At 40.8% G+C, this 26,208-nt stretch overlaps 1 long non-coding RNA gene across 1 annotated transcript; it reads right to left on the bottom strand.

The window, feature by feature from the left end:
• Positions 1 to 9,234: 9,234 nt before the first annotated feature.
• Positions 9,235 to 26,004, bottom strand: LOC126069050 (uncharacterized). The gene is made up of 3 exons (XR_007515815.1): positions 25,931 to 26,004; positions 22,227 to 22,354; positions 9,235 to 9,370 (listed from the first exon to the last, which is right to left on the bottom strand). It is a non-coding gene; the product is annotated as an uncharacterized LOC126069050 (long non-coding RNA).
• Positions 26,005 to 26,208: the final 204 nt, after the last annotated feature.

Here is a 26,208-nt window from a genome sequence, read left to right as displayed (position 1 = left end):
CTTTTAAAATTTTTCATATCTTTTGCTTCCTTGACACATATCTCTCCTGGATCTCTTTTTTCCCCACCTACTTTTTACATGTTGTAAAATTTCAGGGTGTGGTTCTCAGCCAAATGCTCTTCTCACTCTACCCATACTTCCAGGGTGATCTCTTCCCCTCTTTGGTGTTTAACTATAAAGTCAAACCTCTCCCAGCTTCAAACCCATAAACTCAATTGCCTGCTGGACCTGGGTGTCTCACAGGCACTTCAATTATAAATATCCAAAATCTTCCTCCCTAAAAGTTACCCTCTTCATGTTTTTTTCCCAAACCCATGAATATCATCACTACCCACCTGGTTACCCAAGCTAGAGACTTCACCTTTGTCTGGGCCCTTTCCATTCTCTCAACCCCCAAACCTAATCAAGCAAGTACTGCTGATTTTACCTTATAAAGGTATCAGGAGTCTGCCCACTCTTCTCCATTGCTGCTCCTGCTGTTTATTTCACGTCTTCACCTTGACTTACATTATTGCTATAACTGTCTTACTAAGTGTCAGTGCCTTCTAACCAAAGACCACCAGGAATGAACTTGTAGTTGAACAAGTTGAGTGTATTACTCATCACAGTGAGGGAGAACACTCACCATGGGGAACCACGGGCTTTCTCAGTAAAAGAACCTATTATAGCATTTGGTCTTTAGCTGGTCTAAGGAAGTGGGGCTTCACTCTGGATTGGATGCTGTCAGAAAGTGGGAACAATTTTATGATTGGGTAGCTCCATTTTTTTTATAGGGAGGATAGACTAGAGCAGGGATAAAGCTGTAATTGGTAAACAAGTAGCAGTCACTGATTTCAGCAGAGAGAGGAGAATATATGGTATTTTGTGGGTGAGACGGTGACCTTTTTTTGCCTGAGCTTTATGAAGTGACCTTGTTTGGTTTCACTTTATCATGATCTCAGAGTATCCTTGTCTGGTACAGGCATTCTGTGAGATTGTTTATGTCCAAAAGGAGAATAACATGGCCTTGCTGTGAGCACGTGGTCAGCTTCCAGATATCAAGGGCTGCACTTTTTTTTCTCTCTCTCTCATTAGCTGCTTGTTGTAATTCTTATCCTTTTCCAACTCTTTTCCACACTTCAACCAAGAGTTATTGTTAGGTGCCATCAAGTCTTTCCAACTCATGGCGACCCAATGTATAACAGAATAAAATGTTGCCCATTCCTATGCCAAGAGACTCCCATCTAAAACACAATTCTGATTGTGTCACATCTAAACTCCTTCATGAAGTCTTCTCCTAACCTCCACCAGAAGCAACCCCTGCTTCCTTCAAGAAAAGATGTTGCCATTGCCATCATGAAGCACATCTATTTTTCCTTGTTATATTGCACTTATTTATGCGAGACTCAGGGCACCCTTCCTGCCACATTCAAAGTTTTCAATATGGTAAAAGATGTCTATCAGCTATTGTCTCAAAGTCACACCAATTGGTTCAGATCACAAGAACACAGGCTATAGTTGCATTGACTATATATCCCCATAGATTTTAGAGACTGATGTATTCAGATCAAAGACCAGTAGATGGTGTTAAATCATCATCAAAGGCATTTTTGCTTATTAAGTGTATATTTCAAAGGATGCTAACATAAGAATTTTTTTGCAAATTGAGTTAAGCAGACTCATCCCTACCCTCTAGGAATTTATAGAATAAGATAAGCAGAATAAAATAGACCAAAACACATATATTAAGAGTAAACATTAAGCAATGCAAAATTAGAATTAAGTATTTGTTTTGTGTGTTACATTCACACAAAAAGAAATAGGGACTAAAGAATAGTGACCAGGAAAGCAAGCATTATAAGGCTTCTGTATTAGAAGACAAGTAACTATCAACCCATCAATGAATTAAGGAGAAATTCTAGAAGATAGAATCAGAGAAGTTCATCTAGTAATTGAAAATAGATTAAATAAAATAAATAAATATATGAGTCAGAATCGACTTGGCGGCACACAATAACAACAACGTGTATGGTGGTGGAAATGGTTAAGGTGCTTGGCTGTTAATGCAAATGTTAGAGGTTTGAGGTCACCCAGAGCTGCCTCGGAAGAAAGGTCTGGTGATCTGCTTCTGAAAAATCAGCCAATAAAAGCCCAATGGAGCACAGTTCTACTCTGACACACCTGGGATTGCCATGAGTTGTAATCCACTTGACAGCAACTGGAACTAGAACTGGTCTTAGTTACCTAATGCTGCTGTAATACAAATACCACAAGTGACTGGCTTTAGAGAACAGAAGTTTATTTGTTCACAGTTCTGGAGGTGAAAAATCCAAATCAGGGTTTCAGCCATGTCATTTCCTTCCTTGTCAGTAGTCCTGAATGTACCTTGGTTCCTTGGAGTTCCTTGGCATGTAGACATCCTCACATGGCATCTGTCTTCCCCATATGTGTGTCTCTGCATCTATTCTGGTCTATTTATAATACAGAAGTGATTAGGTTTAGGACCCACCCTATACTGGTATGACCTCATCAATATAGCTAAAGAAAAACCTTATTTCCAAACAGGATCACATCCATAGGTACAAGGCCAGGAATTCGACACATATTTTGGGAGGATGCAATTCAATCCATAATATCCACCTAAAGATGACTCCACAAATGCCCTGCATAAGCTATGACATTATTGGTTTCCTGTACCTAGGTGCCACATTCCTAGCTATTCTCTCTAAGATGATCCTCCTGTCTAAGTACACTCCTCTAATTACTTACGTAAAAAAGTTACGTAGAAATGTAGCCACATAGTAGACATGAGATAAATAGTAGCTATTATTACTGTTGTTAGCAGTTAAGTACTGGACAACTAGCTGAAAGTTTGGCAGTTCAAACCAACCCCGAGGCACCTCAAAAGACAGGCTTTGATCTGCTTCTGAAGGGTCACAGGCTTGAAAATCGAATGAAGCAGTTCTACTCTGCACACATGGGATCACCATGTGTCAGAATCAACTTGACAGTAACCAACGCCACAACAATCTTTATTACTGTATTGTCCTGATTGTATCAGTCATACATTGAGAAATATGAGACTCAACATTTCTAGAAGTCTCCTGCTTTCTGAAGTCTAATTCTCTTAACAAAGACATAAGCCTGACAGACTTCACCCTTAAGTTTTTTGTTGTTGCTGGTTTTATTCTTAGGTTGTTTGTAGCTTATAGATTCAAGCTACACTCATCACAGGCTGTCAAACAGTCCCCTCTGTGCCTGTTCTCTTTATAGTAAGATTTTTTTTAAATGTGAGTTGTTAAATATTACACACACTTAACTACGTCTAGAGCAGATGTGATTAAGGCATGGCGAGAGAAACTGAAACCTTGACATTTAACCTCTTGGGTAAAACCTTTACAAATGGAGTTGAAGCCAGTTGGTTGTTTTTCTTTACAACATTGAAGTTAAAAACAAAATAAAAAAAAGCAATCGTGCATTTTTTTTCATTACAATACCTCAGTTTCTTCCAAATTGGTTAAACAGGTTCAGGTGTAGGATAAAAATTATCACAGAAAGACAATAGGCCAAATGATGAGTTCAGAACTCAAAATATATGACTTTGGTTTCCAATTTCCCATTTGTAATACGGGGCCCTAACCGATATCGTTCTTTTGCTCTAACGCTTAGTTTGAGCAGTCAGAGAAACCAATGCATTTCCATCAGTTTCACATTCAGGAAAAGGAGAAAAGGGAGCTAGCATTTATTGTGAGTGATTGCTTCACACTGGGTACTTCTAGGTACATTCTTTCATTTAATCCTCACAAAAACTGTGCAATGTAGGGATCATTATATCAACTCCAGGACTGAAGAAATAAGCTCAGAGATTCTTTTATATTCAAGGTCACACCATATGTAATTGATGGGTTTTACAATCAACTCCAAGTTTCTATAGGTATTGGAAAAATTGTCCAAAATTCGGATGCTTCATTAATTCAAACAGGTCTGTTCAATTAATTCAAGTGAATGATGTTGGACTATAGTTCAAAAGCAATCAAATTTGCAAGTAATTATTTAAGTCTCTAAAGTATCATTCTACCTTTCCCTAAAAGATTTATATATTGTATATACACTTCTGGAAACCCTGGTGGTGTAGTACTTAAGTGCTACAGCTGCTAACCAAAAGGTCGGCAGTTCAAATCCACCAGGCACTCCTTGGAAACTCTACCAGGCAGTTCTACTCTGTTCCACAGGGTCGCTATGAGTCAGAATCGACTTGACAACCAAGGGTTTGGTTTTTTATTTTTTTACGTACAATTATGTCTTGTTTATTTTCCCCTTCCAAGAAAGTTGTGCTCAACTCTCTCACCTGTGCAAGTAGACTGTTAATATTAATTGATAATTGCCCATTAATGATTATATACCAAGTATGAATCTCAGTCCACAATGTCAAATGTGCAAGAAATATCACTTTCCTTGTTTTTCTGCAATGCAAATTAATTTCTCTTTTGAGCTCCATTTCACATGGATGACAAAGAACATAATCTCAGTCAATTTGAGGTCCCTATATTTCCCCAGGGTTGTGTCTACATTTCAGGGGCCTTCTGAAGTGCCAAGACAAAAAAAAATCCTGTTGCCATGGAGTCAATTCCAATTCATGGCAGCCCCATGTGTGACAGAGTAGAACTGCTCCATAGGGTTTTCTTGGCTGTAATCTTTATGGAAGCAGATCGCCAGGCTTTTCTTCTGTGGTGCCACTGGGTGGGTTCAAGCTACCAACCTTTAGGTTAGTAGTCTGGTGTGAACTGTTCCACCCAGGGACTTGCCAAGACAAAAGAAGGGGATGGAATCCAGCCTGGAGCCAAGCACACATCCCTCCCTTGCGATGTCTTTCATTCCTTTAAGATTCCAAAGTTCTCTGCATCGTACAGGAGTCTTTCTGCTACTTCTGTGCTAGAGAGACAAGAAACTCAGTGAGGCTGTGCATGGACCCATCTGTCTAGCTCGCACACACAGCCATTTCCTTGCTGCCTCTCTGGGGCTCTTCCTGGGAAAGGGCAAGGGTGGTGGGGGAGCCGTTTCTCCAGGGCCCACCAACAGTTTTGCTGTAATCAAGTTCCCTCTGCTGTTTCTTCCCTCCAACCTACAGGTATCTCTTTCTTCTCTGGTGAGGGAAAGCCCTCATCTCTTTCTTTTTCCTGCCACTCCCCTGCAGAAATCTTCTGAGTACCCCTAAGGGCTTAGGCTTTTGAAAGACAAACTCCAGAGAGGACTCACATACCTTTTCTGCTCTTTGCCTTGTCATATCTCTCTCCTGATGCAATAAGCATAGAGACAACTGTGTACTTGAAAAGGGACTTGAGAAAGACAGAAAAACCCAGAGGGGAGAAAAACATAAATCTCAAAGCTAGCATCCTGGCACCATGTTAAGACCTCTTTTTAAAGGCACATCATCCATAGGAATAAGTCTGTCTTGGCTAGCCCTCTTTGTCTAGGAGGTACTCAATGAATAGTGCTGAAAAGGCATAAAACAGGTTCATCGTCTACTGGAAAAGAGAGGACTTGTACACTAAAAAAGGCCTAATAGTGCAAAAAGGAGCCTGGGTGGCACAAGTAGTTTGCAATTGGTTGCTAACCCAAAGCTTGGTGGTTTGAACCCACCCAATGGTGCTGTGGAAGAAAGAGCTGGCAATCGGCTCCCTTAAAGATTACAGCCAAGAAAACCCTTTGGAGCAGCTCTACTCTGCAACACATGGGGTTACTATGTTTTTTTTTTGTTTGTTTTATATAATTTTTATTGTGCTTTAAGTGAAAGTTTACAAATCAAGTCAGTCTCTCACACAAAAACGCACATACACCTTGCTACACACTCCCAATTACTCTCCCTCTAATGAGACAGCCCGCTCTCTCCCTCCACTCTCTCTTTTCGTGTCCATTTCGCCAGCTTCTAACCCCCTCCACCCTCTCATCTCCCCTCCAGGCAGGAGATGCCAACATAGTCTCAAGTGTCCACCTGATCCAAGAAGCTCACTCCTCACCAGCATCCTTCTCCAACCCATTGTCCAGTCCAATCCACATGGGGTCACTGTGAATTAGAAGCTGACTCAAAGGCAGCTAACAACAGCAGCAATGCCCATGCAGAGAAGTAATCATATGATAACAACCAAACAAAACACAGAAGGGCTAAAGGAATTCTGAGGGGGAAGTAACTCCTGTAGACCAAGGTAGTTAGGGGTGTTTTTGTGGAGGCTACAGACTGTGTGACAAACCTTGAAGGTCATGTGGTGTTAGAAACCTGACAAGGAGGAGGAAGGATACTACAGACGAGGAAGGATACTACAGATGAGGAAGGATGGAATGATAATAGGCACAGATAACCTGCTTCTCTTTTCTCCCACTTCCCATCTGTCCTGTACATTTTTGCTAGAATAACTCTCCTAAAACACTTTCATCTTGACTTCCCAGTACTTTCACTTAACTCTTCAGCCTGGCTTTCCAGACCATGTTACATAGTGGTTAAGAGCATGGGACTTGAAAAAAATGGTGGTCTGAAGACATGATATGCCTCCACTCCCTTGTGAAACAGCATGAGAAGTAGAGTAAAAGATGGGAACACACACACACAAGGAAGAGACACAAAATGTTAGTAGAATCAAAACGTTAGAACTTAGAAAGCAAAAGGACAGGTGGTAACTGACTTCACACGCTCAAGAAACCTGAATCCTAAGCAGACAATGAGGGGAGACAAGAAATAACTTGCCTTATATACTGAAGAATCTCCCAGTATTGGAAGAATTGACCCTACCAGGTACTTACCTCTGGAAAGAGGAAGTGAAGGAGAGGTTGAAAACAGAAGTGCTTAAAAGTCCATTTATGAAGCAACTAGAGCCCAAGATCCACACCCCCACGCTCCATGGCTATGTGAATGACCTAACCTAATCAGAAGACCAGAACTTGAGTCTGTGTAGAGGACAAAAAAGAGAGTTTCTGGACTATAGAACATCAGTCAGAGATAGGGGGGATAGCATACTGAAAGCCGGGATTAAGTAAGTCTTTGATCCTAAAAAAAAAAAAAAGCCTTTGTTCCTGAATATTGAAACCCACGGCCTTCCTCCCCAACTCTGTTCCCAGAATGCTAGCAGCCAGTTTGTATAGTCCAGGCAGGTGATAGGAAAATTTCTCTCTGCAGAATATAACTAGCACCGGGGGAAGATCTGAAGATACTGGATCTAAAGAATCTGACAGGCAGCGGTTCTCCAATGAAACAGCCTTCCTAGACCACTGTCAGTGAAGCCCACAGCCAACAAGCCCCACCCACGCACTCAGAGCCTCCAACCATTTCTTCAGCTCCACCTCTTGGATGAGTGGACATCCATGGAGCACAGACACCTGAAGAAAGGCTAACGTGAAAGAGAGACCAAACAAGCAAATGTGCAACAGAGGCTGTTGGGGACTTGAAGGAAACAGAGACTAGGCAGGGAGAAGAAAACTTCAAAAAAGTAATTGGAGGCAGGCTAAGGGGAAGAAGCCAAGGGGTAAGGTCAAGGTCACAGCAGGGAAAAGGGTACCAAGCATCAAACTTGGAAAAGGTGAGGCTCCAATGGAAATAAGTATATGAACTATATGGTTAATAGCCAGGAGAGTTGATCTTAGGACAGAAAGAGGAACTTGGAAGAGGTCAAGAAATGTGATTTCAATCTAAGTCTAGGAAGAACGAGTGTGTGCTGGAGCCAGGCTTGGCTGGACCCCTCATACACATAACATAGGTGGTCTTCCTGTCACTGTACAGGAAAAAAAAAATCAAACCCATTGCCATCAAGTCGATTCCAGCTCATACAGGACAGAGTAGAACTGCCCCCATAGAGTTTCCAAGGGGTGCCTGGTGGCTTTGAACTGCACTTAACAACTACACCACCAGGGTTTATACAGATAAAATGTTAAAGCTCAGTAGGCTTAAGGCAGCATTCCTTCTTTATCAAAGCAATGTTCTAAACCTAGGGAGAGGACTAAGAACTACTAGCAGCTAATAACAATTATTAACCTTTACTGAGTGCTTACTATGTGCACTGTGCTAAGCACATTGCACACATTATCTCTTTTAATCCTTAAAAAACCCAACGATGTAGGTACTATTGTTAGCTCTATTTCAGGATGAAGTGAGTTGCCTGAGGTCCCATAGCTAGTGTGGGGCAGAACCAGGACTTGACCCTAGCCTATATGATTTCATACCCTATGCTCTTAACCACTATATTTTTGTTAGTTGCTGTTGAGTCAGCTCTGACTCATGGCAACCCCGTGTGCAACAGAACAAAACATTGCCCCGTCCTGCACCATCTTCACAGTTGTCGGTGTGTTTGAGTCCATTGTTACAGCCGCTGTGTCGTGCCTTCTAACCTACGGGGCTCATCTTCCAGCATTATATTTGACAATGTTCTGTTGTGGTTCATCAGGTTTTCTTTGACTCATTTTTGGAAGTAGATCACCAGGCCTTTCTTCCTAGTCTTTCTTAGCCAGAAGCTCTGCTGAAACCTGTGCACCATGGGTGACCCTGCTGGTATTTGAATACTGGCAGCATAGTTTCCAACATCATAGCAACATGCAAGCCCCCACAGTAGGGCAAACTGACAGATGGCAGTCCATGTGAATAAGCAGCCTTATTCTTTTTTATGAACAGATTTGACAGAGATCTGAGGGAGGATGCATGGAAAGGGCGGAAGCCTTTGGAAGGTAAAAGAATGTGCTTTCATTCATTAAAAAGGTACCACCCATTTTGCTTACAAGGTAAAAGTTATATGTGATCACAGGTTAAAAGGACAGAGCTTTAAAGAAGATTTAAAAAAATCTTTGCTATCATAGCAACCCTATAGAACAGAGTAGAACTGCAGGAGGGATTCCCTTGCAGAGAACAGGATAGAAAAAAAAAATGATTGGCTGATTTTCAGAAGTAGATCACCAGGCCTTTCCTCCTAGTTTGTCTTAGTCTGGAAGCTCCTCTGAAACCAGTCCGACAAGTGTGACCCTGCTGGTGTTTGAAATCCTGGTGGCATGGCGTCTAGCATCACAGCAACACACAAGCCACCGCAGTATGACAAAATGACAGACAAGTGGTATTTACTTTTGATGGCCTCAACTTACATTAACAGCCCCATAAAAAAAAATTTTTTAGCCCCATAAATGTGCTAATTTGAAAAATTAGATTAAAATGAATTATTTTCTAAAATATTTTAATTAAGGCAGATGTGAGAATATTAATACTCACAATGAGATGTTTTCCCAATTACACTTCAGTTTAATAACATAAGCATGGCTGAAATTTGAGCTCAACTTGTCTTTGCAGGTCCTCTTGTGGTGCAACTCAATTATTACTGTTCGGATCTTTTAAGATAGCTTTGGAGAATTTTCCAAAGGTGAACTGTAAAGATACAAAAAGTCAGCATTGAAAGCCTCAAAACTGTAGTCTGAGAAATATATTATTGAGAAGGGCATTTTGTTAAATGAGTTTTTTTTTTTTAATTAATTTGTGTTGTGCTTTAAGTGAAAGTTTACAAATCAGGTCAGTCTCTCATACAAAAACTTATATACACCTTCCTATATACTCCTAATTGTTCTCCCTCTGATGAGATAGCACAGTACTTCCCTCCAATCACTCTCCTGTGTCCATTTGGATAGCTTCTGGCCCCCTCCGCCCTCTTATCTCCCCTCCAGACAGGAGATGCCAGCACAGTCTCATGTGACCACTTGATCCAAGACACTTGTTCTTCACCAGTCTCATTTTCCATTCCCTATTTTTTTTTTATTCCAGTCCAATCCCTGTCCGAAAAGTTGACTTTGGGAATGGTTCCTGCCCTGGGGTAACAGAAGATCTGGGGTCCATGGCCTCCGGGTCCCTCCAGTCCCAGTCTGGCCATTAAGTCTGGTCTTTTTACAAGAATTTGGGGTCTGCACCCCACTGCTCTCCTGTTCCCTCAGAGTTTCTCTGTTGAGTTCCCTGTCAGGGCAGTCATCTGTTGTGGCCAGGTACCATCTAGTTCTTCTGGTCTCAGGCTGATGTAGTCTCTGGTTTATGTGGTCCTTTTTGTATCTAAGGCTCATAATCATTTTGTGTCTTTGGTGTTCTCCATTCTTCCTTGTTCCAGGTGGGTTGAGACCAACTGATGCATCTTAGACAGCCGTTTGCTAGCGTTTAAGACAGCAGACGCCACTCTCTCAAGTGGGGTGCAGAATGTTTTCTTAATAGATTTTATTATGCCAATTGACTTAGATGTCCCCTGAAACCATGGTCCCCAGACCCCTGCCCCTCTTACGCTGGCCTTCGAAAAATTCAGTTTATTCAGGAAACTTCTTTGTTTTTGGTTTAGTCCTTTTGTGTTGGCCTCTCCTGTATTGTGTATCGTCTTTCCCTTCACCTAAAATGAAACTTATCTACTATCTAATTAGTGAATACCCTTCTCCCTCCCTCCCACCCTCCCCCCTCTTGTAACTATCAAAGTGTATTTTCTTCTCTGGTTAAACTCTTTCTCCAGTTCTTATAATAGCGGTCTTATACGGTATTTGTTCTTTTGCAATTGACTGATTTCACTCAGCATAATGTCTTCCAGATTTCTCCATGTTATGAAATGTTTCATGGATTCAACATTGTTCTTTATCAATGCATAGTATTCCATTGTGTGAATATACCATAGTTTATTTATCCACTCATCCATTGATGGGCACCTTGATTGCTTCCAACTTCTTGCTACTGTAAACAGTACCGCAATGAACATGGGTGTGCATGTATCTGTTCATGTAAAGACTCTTATCTCTCTAGGATATATTCCAAGGAGTGGGAATGCTGGATTGTATGGTAGTTCTATTTCTAGCTTTCTAAGGAAGTGCCAAATTGATTTCCAAAGTGGTCGTACCATTTTCCATTCCCACCAGCAATGTATAAATGTTCCAGTCCCTCCATAACCTCTCCAACATTTATTATTTTCTGTTTTTTGGATCAATGCAAGCCTTGTTGGAGTGAGATGGAATCTCATTGTAGTTTTCGTTTGCGTTTCTTTAATGGCTACTGATGGAGAGCATTTCCTCATGTATGTGTTAGTCACCTGAATGTCTTCTTTAATGAAGTGCCTGTTCATATCCTTTGCCCATTTTTTAATTGGGTTCTTTGTCTTTCTGTGGTTGAGTTTTAGTAGAATCATGTAGATTTTAGAGATCAGGCACTGGTCGGAAATGTCGTAGCTGAAAACTTTTTCCCAGTCTGTAGGTACTCTTTTTATTCTTTTGGTGAAGTCTTTGGATGAACACAGGTGTTTAATTCTTAGGAGCTCCCAGTTATCTGGTTTCTCTTTGGCATTTTTAGTAATGCTTTTTTTTTTAATAATTTTTATTCTGCTTTATGTGAAAGTTTACAAGTCAAGCCAGTCTCTCACATATAAACTTATATACACCTTACTATGTACTCCCATTTACTCTCCCCCTAATGAGTCAGCCCACTCCCTCCTTCCAGTCTCTCCTTTCATGACCATTTTGCCAGTTTCTAACCCCCTCTACCCTCCCATCTCCTCTCCAGACAGGAGATGCCAACATAGTCTCAAGTGTCCACCTGATGCAAATAGCTCACTCCTCATCAGCATCTCTCTCCAACCAACTGTCCAGTCTAATCCATGTCTGATGAGTTGGCTTTGGGAATGGTTCCTGTTCTGGGGCAACAGAAGGTTTGGGGACCATGACCGCCGGGATTCTTCTAGTCTCAGTCAGACCATTAAGTCTGGTCTTTTTATGAGAATTTGGGGTCTGCATCCCACTGTTCTCCTGCTCCCTCAGGGGTTCTCTGTTGTGCTCCCTGTCAGGGCAGTCATCGGTTGTGGCCGGGCACCATCTAGTTCTTCTAGTCTCAGGATGATGTAGTCTCTGGTTCATGTAGCCCTTTCTGTGTCTTGGGCTTATAATTACCTGGTGACCTTGGTGTTCTTCATTCTCCTTTGATCCAGGTGGGTTGAGACTCATTGATGCATCTTAGATGGCTGCTTGCTAGCACTTAAGACTCCAGACGCCACACTTCAAAGTGGGATGCAGAATGTTTTCTTAATAGATTTTATTTTGCCAATTGACTTAGATGTCCCATGAAGCCATAGTCCCCAAACCTCTGCCCCTGCTTTGCTGACCTTCGAAGCATTCAGTTTATTCAGGAGACTTCTTTGCTTTTGGTTTAGTCCAGTTGTGCTGACCTCCCCTGTATTGAGTGTTGTCCTTCCCGTCACCTAAAGTAGTTCTTATCTACCGTCTAATCAGTAAATAACCCTCTCCCACCCTCCCTCCCTCCCTCCTCTCGTAACCACAAAAGCATGTGTTCTTCTCAGTTTAAACTATTTCTCAAGATCTTATAATAGTGGTCTTATACAATATTTGCCCTTTTGCAACTGACTAATTTCACTCAGCATAATGCCTTCCAGGTTACCCCATGTTATGAAATGTTTCACAGATTCATCACTCTTCTTTATCAAGGCATAGTATTCCATTGTGTGAATATACCATAATTAATTTATCCATTCATCCATTGATGGACACCTTGTTTGCTTCCATCTTTTTGCTATTGTAAACAGAGCTGCAATAAACATGGGTGTGCATATATCTGTTCATGTAACAGCTCTTATTTCTCTAGGATATATTCAGAGGAGTGGGATTGCTTGGTTGTATGGTAGTTCTATTTCTAGCTTTTTAAGGAAATGCCAAATCGATTTCCAAAGTAGTTGTACCATTTGACATTCCCACCAGCAGTGTATAAGTGTTCCAATCTCTCCACAGCCTCTCCAATATTTATTATTCTGTGTTTTTTGGATTAATGCCAGCCTTTTGGAGTGAGATGGAATCTCGTTGTAGTTTTAATTTGCATTTCTCTAATGGCTAATGATCGAGAGCATTTTCTCATGTATCTGTTAGCTGCCTGAATATCTTCTTTAGCGAAGTGTGTGTTCATATCCTTTGCCCACTTCTTGATTGGGTTGTTTGTCTTTTTGTGGTTGAGTTTTGACAGAATCATGTAGATTTTAGAGATCAGGCGCTGGTCAGAGATGTCATAGCTGAAAATTCTTTCCCAGTCTGTAGGTGGTCTTTTTACTCTTTTGGTGAAGTCTTTAGATGAGCATAGGTGTTTGATTTTTAGAAGCTCCAGTTATCTGGTTTTTCTTCATCATTTTTAGTAATGTTTTGTATTCTGTTTATGCCTTGTATTAGGGCTCCTGGCATTGTCCCTATTTTTTCTTCCATGATCTTTATCGTTTTAGACTTTATGTTTAGGTCTTTGATCCATTTGGAGTTAGTTTTTTTTGTGCATGGTGTGAGGTGTGGGTCCTGTTTCATTTTTTTTTGCAGATGGATATCCAGTTATGCCAGCACCATTTGTTAAAAAGACTATCTTTTCCCCAAATAACTGATACTGGGCCTTTGTCAAATATCGGCTGCTCATATGTGGATGGATTTATATCTGGGTTCTCAATTCTGTTCCATTGTTCTATGTGTCTGTTTTTGTACCAGTACCAGGCTGTTTTGACTACTGCGGCGGTATAAGATGTTCTAAAGTCAGGTAGAGTGAGGCCTCCCACTTTGTTCTTCTTTTTCAGTAATGCTTTACTTATCCGGGGGTTCTTGTCCTTCCGTATGAAGTTGATGATTTGTTTCTCCATCACATTAAAAAATGTCGTTGGAATTTGGATCAGAAGTGCATTGTATATATAGATGGCTTTTTTGGTAGAATAGGCATTTTTACAATGTTAAGTCTTCCTATCCATGAGCAAGGTATGTTTTTCCACTTATGTAGGTCCCTTTTAGTTTCTTGCAGTAGTACCTTGTAGTTTTCTTTGTATAGGTCTTTTACTTCTCTGGTTAGATTTATTCCTAAGTATTTTATCTTCTTCGGGGCTACTGTGAATGGCACTGATTTGGTGATTTCCTCTTCGATGTTCTTTTTGTTGCTGTAGAGGAATCCAACTGATTTTTGTATGTTTATCTTGTAACCTGATACTCTGCTGAACTCTTCTATTAGTTTCAGTAGTTTTTTTGAGGATTCTTTAGGGTTTTCTGTGTATAAGATCATGTCCTCTGCAAATAGAGATACTTTTACTTCTTCCTTACCAATCTGGATGCCCTTTATTTCTTTATCTAGCGTAAGTTAAATGAGTTTTTAAGTGATTACATTAGTAGCAGGAAAATATTTCAGGACATACGCGCCTTATGGCTGACATTGATACCCAATTTTCTGTTATAGGTACCATACCTCTAGCACTGTGCTGTCCACTGGGGTAGCCACTAGCCACATGTGACTCTTGAGCACTTGAAATGTGACAAGTATAGCCACGGAATTGATTTATTTTATTTCACTGTATTTGATTTTAACTAATTTACATTTAAAAACTGAAGCTGTGTGAAATACTTTTCTGTTAAATTTGCATTATTTTGGTAGGACTACGTTCCACTTTAATTGTCGAAAATTAAGCCTCCAAAGTGAGATCTTTCCGTAAGTGTAAAATACACACCAGATTGCAAATACTTAGTGTGAAAAAAAAAGAACGTAAAGTATCTGTTAATAATTTTTATATGGATAAATTTTGGTAAATTGATAACATATTTTAGATATATTGCTTTAAATAAAATATAATATAAAAATTAACTTCACCTGTTTCATTTTATGCGGTGGATGTGGCTAGTAATATAGATAAGTTTAAAATTATTATATGTGGTTTAGAAACCCTGGTGGTGTAGTGGTTAAGAGCTATGGCTGCTAACCAAAAGGTCAGCAGTTCAAATCCACCAGATGCTCCTTTGAAACCCTAAGTGTGGCAGTTCTACTATGTCCTATGGGGTCACTATGAGTCAGAACTGACTCAATGGCAAGGAGCTTGGTTTTTTATATGTGGCTTACAGTATATTTCTATTGCTCTAGAACCTTTAACATTCATGAGTTGCCAGTGGGGACCCTGGTTTGCAGAGATAATCTATACATGGGATATTATACCGGTAGCAGGGGCCACAGTCAGGCATAAGCTTCACTGTAGCCCAAGCAGCATATTGTACAGTCTTCCTTCCCGATTGGGGTGTGGGAAGAAGACACAGGTCTGCAATGAGACAGCTTGCCACCCCCATTCTTGTGCTCAGTGTGCAGGGGCTAGGAGAAGAGCAGTGTCCACGCAGAGGTTTCTGGCTGACACATCTGCAAGCATTGGCTCCTATCTCTGTTCTTGCATATATTGGGCACGTCTGCCCATTTGTGGCTGACATGATCTTTTAGTAGTGTCCAAGCTAGCTGCATGCTGATTGCATAGACATTCTGCACTATTTTGAATGACTTGGTATTAAAAACATTCAATTTGGTACAAAAACATACTACAGAAAAGTTTCAATGCATAGATGCTCTGCATTATTTTTGAATAACTTGATTTGAAAAAATTCAATTGGATACAAAAATACACATATTAGCAAAAATTTCACTATTACATTTGTCAAAGAAATGAAAGCTTTGAATGCTTTAATATAGTTTTAATTGTAGCATGTTCTGAAATGTAAACAATGGTTTTTCATTTTGAACCAAGTTTTTCATCAACAGTGCCTGTCCAGAATTGGAAGAGATGGATAACAGAAAATACAGAGACAGTTGTTGAAGATTTGTTGGCAGAAAACTTCCCTGATATCGTGGAAGATGAGAAGATATCTATCCAAGATGCTCATCGAACTCCACATAAGGTAGATCTTAAAAGAAAGTCACCAAGACATATTATAATCAAACTTGCCAAAACCAAAGACAGAGAATTTTAAGAGTAGCTAGGGATAAAGGAAAAGTCACCTACAAAGGAGAGTCAACAAGAATAAGCTCAGGCTACTCGGCAGAAACCATGCAGGCAAGAAGGCAATGGGATGACATATTTAAAAAATTGAAGGAAAAAAATTGCTGGCCAAGAATCATATATCCGCCAAAACTGTCTCTCAAATATGAAGGTGAAATTAGGACATTTCCAGATAAACAGAAGCTTAGGGAATTCATAAAAACCAAACCAAAATTACAGCAAATACTAAAGAATTGGAAGAGATAGTATTTTTTAAAGTTTTGATCAAGAATTGCAAGAAGCCTTTCAAACATAAAGTCTTTATTCCATCCTTCATTTAACAAATACTTATTGAGTACCTACTATGTGCCCAGAGCTATTCTTGTGCATGGTATATATCAGTCAACAAAACAAACAAAAGCCCTGCCTTCAAAATGCCAGAGGTTGAAGCAGGCATGAGGACTGTTGGCAACCTCTGCTTGGAAATGTATCTGAACAGGAAATTAACTTTCCTATAACACATTGTACTATCTATTCATCTTAGAAACATGGGGGCTGAGCCCTATATATATCATTTGGCAGTGTTAGCTTCTTTCACTGGCCAGAGTTTCGTGATTGATATTTAATACTCCCTGTAATTAGAACGTTTGCTTCAGTGCTCCTAGAACCCCACTCAGGGGTCTGGTTTTCACGCCCCGCCCCCTGATGAATAATTCACATCGTCATTCACAAAGGGACTAGATCTCATTAGACTAGGATTTGCCTACCCTAGATTAGGTTGTTGTTGTTAGTTGTCATTGGGTCAACTCCGACTCATGTTGACTATCATGGATTGAATTGTGTCCCCCTAAAATATGTGTCAACTTGGTTAGGCCATGATTCCCAGTATTGTGTGGGCATCCTCCATTTTGTGATTGTAATTTTCCTATGTATTGTAAATCCTAATCTCTGCCTGTGGTTAAGAAGGCAAGATTAGATTATGTTAAAAAGAATTAGGGTGGGAGTGTAACACCTTTACCCAGGTCACATCCCTGATCCAATGTAAAGGGAGTTTCCCTGGGGTGTGGCCTGCACCACCTTTTATCTCTCAAGAGATAAAAGGAAAGGGAAGCAAGCAGAGAGTTGGGGACCTCACACCACCAAGAAAGCAGCACCGGGAGTACAGCCCGTCCTCTGGACCTTTGGATGCTCCCAGACCAATGAAAGACTGATGACAAGGACCTTCCTCCAGAGCCCACAGAGACAGAAAGCCTTCCCCTAGAGCTGATGCCCTAAATTTGGAGTTGTAACCTACTAGACAATGAGAAAATAAACTTCTCTTTGTTAAAGCCATCCACTTGTGGTATTTCTGTTATAGCAGCACTAGATGACTAAGATAGTAACCTTATGTGTAACACAATGAAACATTGCCCAGTCCTGCACCATCTTCATAATTGTTGGTATGTTTGAGTCCATTGTTCTGGCTATTGTGTCAGTCCACCTCATTGAGGGTTTCCCTCTTTTTTGCACACCCTCTACAATTGGTCTTGATTGGTCTTTCCTCATGATATGTCCAAAGTAAGCAAGACATTCTCTCCATCCTCACTTCTAAGGCGCATTCTGACTGTACTTCCTCCAAGACTGATTTGTTCATTCTTTTGGAAGCCCATGGTATATTCTTCACCACACCACGATTGAAAGGGATTACAAAAGACTGCTAATCTGGTGAAACAATATATTCCTATGGAAAAATGCTGAACTGAGCATATTTACATAAAAACCCTTTTATAATATAAAATCTCAAGACTTTTGAGTCCACCCACAGCCCTGAAGCCCTTATGGTGAGTTTTCTGTCTTCCTGCAACACTCTTTTCCCAAGGTTGTACAGCCTTGGTCTCCCCCATTTGCTTTCAGGGTCAGAATACTTGTAGTCTTGGGAACTGACTGTGGCCTACTCAGTCCCCTTTCCAGTTCTTTCCAAGAAGCCCAAGAACACTTATGCAAACAGACCCCAGGGCTTGCCCTGACCTTCCAAATACTCTACTGTGAGTTATGGTACCCATACATGAACAGCCTCATTCAAGACTCAGTCTTTTTTTTTTCATTCTGCTTTAACTGAAAGTTTACAATTCAAGTTAGTTTCTCGTACAAAAATTTATACACTCGTTGTTATGTGACCCTAGTTGCTCTCCCTATAATGTGACAGCATTCTCCTCCTTTCCACCCCGGATTTCCTGTGTCCGTTCAACTAGCTCCTGTCCCCTTCTGCCTTCTCGTCTCACCTCCAAACAGGAGCTGCCCACATAGTCTCATGCGTCTACTTGAGCCAAGAAGATCACTCCTCACCAGTATCATTTTCTGTCTTATACTCCAGTCCAATCCCTGTCTGAAGAGTTGGCTTTAGGAATGGTTCCAGTCTTGGGCTAACAGAGGGTCTGAAGACCATGACCTTCAGGCTTTCTCCAGCTTCAGTCAGACCATTAAGTCTGGTCTTTTTACAAGAATTTGAGGTCTGCATCCCACTGCTTTCCTGCTCCAAAAGGGATTCTATGTTGTGTTCCCTGTCAGGGCTGGTCATTGGTGGTACCCGGCCACCATCTAGCTCTTCCAGGCTCAGGCTGATGGAGTCTCTGGTTTATGTGGCCCTTTCTGTCTCTTGGGCTCATATTTTCTGTGTCTTTGGTATTCTTCATTCTCCTTTGCTCCGGGTTGGTTGGGACCAGTTGATGCATTTTAGATGGCCGCTTGCTAGCTTTTAAGACCCCAGATGCCACTCACAAAAGTGAGATGCAGAATATTTTCTTAATAAACTTTGTTATGCCAATTGACCTAGATGTTCCCTGAAACCATGGTCCCCAGGCCCCTACCCCTACTACTGTCCCTTGAAGTGTTTGGTTGTATTCAGAAAACTTCTTAGCTTTTAGTTTAGTCCAGGTGTGCTGATTTCCCCATATTGTGTGTTGTCCTTCCCTTCACCTAAGATAATTCTTGTCTAAATTTTTTTTTTTATTATCTAGGTACTGAATTCCTCTCTCCTTCCTCCCCACCCTCGTAACCATCAAAGAATGTTTTCGTCTGTGTTTCAACCTTTTCTTGAGTTCTTATAATAGTGGTCTCATACAATATTTGCCCTTTTGTGACTGACTCATTTCACTCAGCATAATGCCTTCCCGATTCCTCCATGTTATGAGATGTTTCATGGATTCATCATTGTTCTTTATCATTACTTAGTATTCCATTATGTGTATATACCATAATTTGTTTATCCATTCATAATTTGATGGACACCTTGTTGCATCCATCTTTTTGCTATTTTAAACAGTGCTGCAATGAACATGGGTGTGCATATATCTGTTTGTGTGAAGGCTCTTATGTCTGTAGGATATATTCCAAGGAGTGGGATTGCTGGATCATATGGTAGTTCTATTTCTAGCTTTTTAAGGAAGCACCAAATGGATTTCTAAAGTGGTTGTAGCATTTTCCATTCCCACCAGCAATGTATAAGTGTTCCAGTCTCTCCACACCCTCTCCAACATTGATTATTTTGTGTCTTTTGGATTAATGCCAGCCTTGTTTGAGTGAGATGGAATCTCATTGTAGTTTTGATTTGCATTTCTCTTGTGGCTAATGATTGTGAGCATCTCCTCATTTATCTATTAGCAGCCTGAATGTCTTCGTTGGTAATGTGCCTGTTCATATTCTTTGCCCATTTTTAAATTGGGTTATTTGTGTTTTTGTAGCTGAATTTTTGCAGTGTCCTGTAGATTTTAGAGATCAGATGCTGATCAGAGATGTCATAGCTAAAAACTTTCTCCCAGTCTGTAGGTAGTCCTTTTATTCTTTTGGTGAAGTCTTTGGATGAGCATAAGTGTTTGATTTTTAGGAGCTCCCAGTTATCTAGTTTTCCTTCTACATTCTTTATAATGTTTTGTGTACTGTTTATGCCATGTATTAGGGCTCCTTACTTTGTCCCTATTTTTTCTTCCAAGATCTTTATCATTTTAGATTTTATATTTAGGTCTTTGATCCATTTTGAACTCGTTTTGTGCATGATATGAGGTATGGGTCTTGTTTCATTTTTTTGCAGATGGGTATCCTGTTATGCTAGCACCATTTGTTAAAAAGACTGTCTTTTCCCCATTTAACAGACTTTGGGCCTTTGTCAAATATCAGCTGCTCATATGTGGATGGATTTATGTCTGGATTCTCAATTCTGTCCCATTGGTCTATGTACTTGTTGTACCAGTACCAGGCTGTTTTGACTACTGTAAGCCTCAGTCTTTAAGAAAGAGCTTCCCACCTTGTTCAGACAGAGGCACACGTCCAAAAAACTAGTTGCTGTGGAGTTGATGCTGTTGAGTCAACTCTACCTTGTGGTGACCCCATGTGTGCAGAGTAGAACTGTGCCCCATAGGGTTTTCAATGACTTACTTTTCAGAAGTAGATCACCAGGCCTTTCTTCCAATGTGCCTCTGGGTGAACTTGAACCACCAATCATTTGGTTAGCAGCTGAGCACTAACTGTGTGCACCACCCAGGGACTCCAGGGCACACAGAGGGAACGATACACTGAACACTGGGGTAGAGTGGACAGCATTGGGGGCATCTAAAAGGGAGTTGTTTTTTTTTTAATGCATTTTTTATGTATATAATTATGAAAAAATATTACGAAAATTAAATACCAAATGTTAAGAAAGAAATTAAATACTGAATTTGATGAGTGAGAATTCTTCTTTTGGTGAATACAACTTTACACCTGCTTTGCAGCAACGCTTCCCAAAACAGTTGCCAATACTCTTTCCAATTCCTCTTCTTCCAATTCTGATTCATGTTTCTTCTGTCTTAAGTTTATTTTTTTAAGTATCCGTGCCTCATCCACCAAGTTAAGTGCTTGGTGCTAATCAAAAGTTTGGTGGTTTGAACCCAGTCGACTGCTTCACAGGAAAAAGACCTGGCCATCTGCTCCCTTAAAGATTTTCAGCCTAGGAAACCCTATGGGGCAGTTCTATTCTGTAACATGGTGTTGCTTTGAGTTGAAAATTGACTTGATGGCAAACCACAATAGCAAGACTCCTCCACCATTTACCCACCATCTCCTCCCACCCTCTATAGGCAGGTATGTGTACTATTTTCTTTCTTCACTTTCCAGTGTTTCTTTATAAAGATAAAAGCATTTATGAGGACTCCAGAGGTAATGTGCAATATTCTGTACCTTGCCTTTTACACTTAGCAGTGTATCCTAGAGATCTTTCTAGATCACTGAGTAGAGACCATTGTCATTATTTTTTCAGCTGCATCCTGTTATATTGTGTGGCTGTATCATAGTTTATTTAAATAGCCTACAACTACAGAACACTTGGGCTCTTTTACTATTACAAACAATGCCACAATTATATATATACATATTTAAAATCTTGTACACGTGGAGGGAAGGTGTAACAGATGAACAGGCTCCCAGAAGCAACCGGAATTTGGTTGGTGTAGCTCTTTGTAGAGCTTATACTATCATGCAGTACACTAGCAATGTACAACACTGTCTGTTTCCCCCTACATCCTTTCCTCCCATTACCTCTTGAACTCTTTCCAGTCAGGACTTTGTGTGAAAGAACAGCATTTATAAAGGCTCAGAGGCAATAGACAGCACAGTACATTTGAATATTTGAAGTCCTTCAAATAGTTCAATAGGGCTAAAATGTAGTATGAGGGTCAAGGGGGCAGATGTAAACACAGCTGCAAAAATGGGGGTAAATGGAAGAAATTAGGCTATGAAAGTATATACACACACACTTCAAATAATTCAATACAACTAGAGTAGTGTGTGTATGTGTGTGGGGGGGAGAGGATGGGGAAACAAATGTAAACACAGGTGTAAAGTTGAGAGTAAAACCTGAGTAATACACAATGCCTTTTTTAAGTGGAAGGGAGAACTGAAGATGAAAAATAAAGCCGTTACCTATGGGTGGAGAGAGGGGACAAGGTACAGGGAACAAAGAGAAGCTATTCCTTGTTTTGTAGATTCGATTTCAGAACTACACGAATGTTTTACATAAATGTAAGACAAAATTAGATTTTTTTAAAACTCCATAAAAATAAAAAGCAAAACAAAGCAAATGTATACTGAGTTGGTAGCATAATGTCACAGAGAAGAATTAAACTCTTCTTTCTATTTTGGTCTACATTTGAAATGTTCCATAATAAGGAGGAAAGAGAGAGAGAGCAGGCAGAGGGGAGGAAAAGAGAAAGGATGTGGAGTCACAGAAACCGTTTTGAAGCAGGAGGGGATAATCAAAACAGTCAAGTGCTCACAATAAAAAAAAAAAACAAACAGTCAAGTGCTGTCCACAGGGTTGATGAAAATAAGGCCTGGGAAGCATCCATTGCAATCAGAGGGAGTCGATTCAAAAACATCACATCCTCAGAAACAACAAGATAGAAGGTGAACTCCAGAATGGCCTGCATAACCCAGGACAAGTGAATGTGCTCTTACCTGTGACTTTCTGCACTTCCAGATTCTGACCCTAAAGTCATTTCTCTTCCAAAGGATAAGCTGGGTTACACCAAAATGAGGCGTGAGCTCCTTTTCCGAGCCTCCTCTGTAAGTCTCCCTGATGGCGCCTGAAGGAATGAAGTAGGTAGGACTGGATCTACTTGAGATGCAACGTGGCTTTTAAAAAAAAAATTATTGTTATTTAACAAATACTAATACCTTGCTTATAGTCCCTAGGTGGCACAAACGGTTTGCACTCAACTACTAACCAAAAGGTCAGCGGTTCTAACCCATCCAATGGTGCTGCGAAAGAATTGCCTGGCAATCTGCTTCCGTAACATTACACCCAAGAAAACCCAACGGAGCATTTCTACCCTATAACACACGGGGTCGCCGAGAGTCGGAATCAACTAGATGGCAATAGGTAATATCTTGCTTACTAAATACCAAGTACTAGCACCTTCTAAATATTCACTCATCTAATCCTCTTAAGAGCTCTATGATATGGGTTCTTTTATTAGGTCCTTTTTTTGCTTTGGATCTATTACTTTTTCACCATGTGACCTAAAACAACTCTTCCCCTTTCTCCCAGCCCCTTGCTTCAGTTTGTTCCTCTGTAAAATAGAGGCTTTGAGCTGGGGATTTTGAAAGTTCTTTCCCACCTGAACATTCTCTGAGCTTTGGTGATGATAAATCAGCCACTGAGCCTACACTGGGGGGTCAGAGGGGAGGACAGTAACGCAAAACTGCTCCTTTCTTCCTGCTTCACCTCCCAGTGTAGAATTCTACTCACCTGTGTTCTGCTCTTCCCTGTATGGAAGGTGGGAAATGTTGAATAACTACAGTTCCTGGCTCTTAGTAGATGTTCAATAAATATTTGTTAAATTAATGAGTAAATGAAAAATTTGATTATTCTAGCCCCAATTTCTTAGAGGGAGGTCCCAGGTACTGCAAATGGTTAAGTACTCAGCTTAGCACTTGGCTGCGAACCAAAGTTTGCGTGTTGAAGTTCACCCAGAGGTGCCTTTGAAGAAAGGTCTGGCAATCTACTTCTGAGAAATCAGCCATTGAAAACCCTGTGGAGTAGAGTTCTACTTTGACACACATAGAGTTGCCATGAGTCAGAGTCAACCTGATGGCAACTGGTTTTGTTGGTTTGTTTTTTCTTGAAGACCTTGTTATGACATTTCTCCATCCAGAGAAGTGCTGAAATTTAGGCAAAGAGTGTGAGGATGTGTATGCGTGCACACATGCATGCATGTGTACCCAAGTGAGTGTTTTAAAAGTCATGCTACGTGCCTGATTCCTATCTAGATTCTTTTTACTCAAGAAAAAAGAATGTTGTGACCTTTTAAAAACTTTCAGTAAAGAATTTTTTCTGTGGCTAAAAAAAAAAAGGGTAAGATACTAAAGGAAAAGATTTTGGGGAGCAGTCAAAAGTGGCTTAAGGCTAAAGAGAAAGGTACATGTCAAGCCCTACTGGTGATGGACTTAACTAGATGGCTGTTCCTTCAGGCTGTACAGGAGTTTGTTAAAGCATTGTTATGGCCGTCTGCTCCTGGATCAATCAACAAATAATTAAAACTTGAATCTTTACTCTTTAAACTTTTTCCTAAATAATTATTGAGGCAAAAGAGAAAAATGTAGAGGCACCATGCCTTAAGAAGAGTGAAACTCACAAAATAGATATATTAGGAAGAGATTATTCATGTTACAAAACAAAGTTCACTGCTCTCAGAGTTCCCTTAAATAGCTTGCTCTCTCAGTGCCCTTAAGATGTGACTGGATTTTCCAAAACTGGATCTACACAAAGCTTTTCAGGAACACACATGTTTTGCAAAGTGAGGCTCGTTTGTAATTTAATAGCTGCCATTATTACATTGCCACCGGTTGCTGAGTGTTCATTAATTTTAACAGTTGTTTGAACTGAAAACTCACTTTGCAGAAGTAAAAAGTAAAATCTTCCCCTTGGAAGCTTTCCATTGAACAGACTACAGAAAGTTCACATTACAGGAGTGGAATCTAAAGTTAGTTTTTTTGAATACTTGGTAGTCTCGTCATAGAATCCTTGCATTTCATTTCTCAATTGCAGATTCTTTTCTGAGTGGTATTTTCCATGAGTGCACAGGTACATTTCAGTATAACTCCTCTTAGTTTAGGGTTATCAGAAACTCTGGGAAAATCCTCTTTGCTCTTCCTTAGTTACCTTTTTTTTTTAATTTCACCCAATACAGCAGTCATGATTATCTTCATATCTCTCAGAAAATGTGTCCTTTGTGGTATCTGTGTAGTACCTAGTTTGTGTTACAGATTGTAGACCAAAAAGGAGAGCTTAATGTAACCTGTATGCAGTGGTGGAGGCAGGGGCAGGGGGGAGGAAGATTTCAAGCAGGAACATTTGAAAATGAGAAGCAGAAAAAGTGCAGCTCCCGAGGGAAGAGCCTTTCTCGTGGCATGCTGCCCAGAAGCTGCAATTCCTTCCTGGCTAAAGCCACAGGAAAGATGAAAAGTGGAGTCCCACCAACAGAGCCGAATTGTGGTGAGAAACAGAACTTCGTGGAAGTCAGCAGTGTGCAGCAAAGCTGGGATGTCTGGGGTGAGAGCAAGATGAGCCAGGAGGCTACGCCGCTCAGGCTGTGACACCATGGCAGGGCAGCCCGGGAGCCAGGGCTGGCAGAGAAGAAATCAGTGTTCCCTGTGAAGGTCTGACCCTGTGGTCATGCAACCAAGGGGGGGATTTCTCAGGAGGATCATGAGACCTATAGCAGCACTGAGAGATGATGCAGACCAAAGACGGGGGGAACACAAGGAGCCTGAACCCCAAAGACAGCAGCACAAGACACAAATGTGCAGAGGCCAAGAGAAAATGGTGCAAATGGCCCCAAGAGCAGCAGTAACAGCTGCAGCAAAGAAGCGACAGATAAAGCATATGGTTTTGCATTGTGATCACAGACACGGGGAAAATGCAGAGGGCATCTGGGAGCCCCAGATGTCCACTAGCAAGTGCCAGTGAGCTATCTGAAAGAGGGATAACATGTGCTAACTAAAAAAAAAAAAAAAATTTTTTTAACTAGAGAAGAAAAAAAGGACTCCTCGAAAAAAGGTAAACAGCGTTGAAAGCCACCCCAGCATTTTAATATTTTATAATCTGGCAAAACATAAAAACCGAAATCCAGTGGACTCAGGTAGGATAGAAAGAACCAGGACTTAGAACAAGATGTGCCTGCTATGGCATGGACTTCTTGAAAAACCAGATTCCCAAATGACCTTCCCAGTGAGAAAGCCCTCCCACCAGATACTGATCTCTCAGACCAGCCCTAACCCAGCTGATTCTTTGGTGGGTCATGATTTCCGCAGTGGGGCCACTTCAGCTACCTCCTGCCTGCAGCTGAACTCACTCCAGGCAAGCTGGTGCCAGCAATTAACCCGACAGGTCACCGGCTTCCCCCAAGGGATGTGACACCTGGTTCTGCAGTTTGCGCAAGACCCCAGGCTGAGTTCCCTCGCATTCCGTTGGCTTGTTTTTGAAGCCCCACATCTACTCAAACTGTCAGAATATTTTCAAACTGGTTTCTCATGACCAAAAACATAATCCTATAATCCTCAAAAAATATTTTGAACAGATAAACAGTTGAGAGTAGTATCTGACACAGCCAGGCACCTGCAAGCCAGTCCATCCCCCACCCAAGCACAAGCCTCCCCACCTCAGGCAGTCTGGTCTAGTTAGTGGGCCCCATCCAGTGCAATTAACCTCTTCATGACCACCAGGATCTCAATCTTCCCCCGGAACAAGAGCAGTGTTTTGAAGTCTTTTCTGCTAAGATGCAGCTTACATGCAAAGAAAGAATAAATAAATAAAGTTGGATGGAATAGGCGTCAGTTTTCAACAAAGGATGCTGTCAGTTCACCCAAGTGCCTAAACAGGGTATTTTGAAGGTAATATTTCTCTTTAATAAGCCAAAATATGGATTTTTCCCTTTGG

Source organism: Elephas maximus, chromosome X, assembly GCF_024166365.1.
Source record: "Elephas maximus indicus isolate mEleMax1 chromosome X, mEleMax1 primary haplotype, whole genome shotgun sequence".
Classification (NCBI taxonomy): Eukaryota; Metazoa; Chordata; class Mammalia; order Proboscidea; family Elephantidae; genus Elephas; species Elephas maximus.
This window is presented reverse-complemented; position numbering and strand designations above follow the sequence as displayed.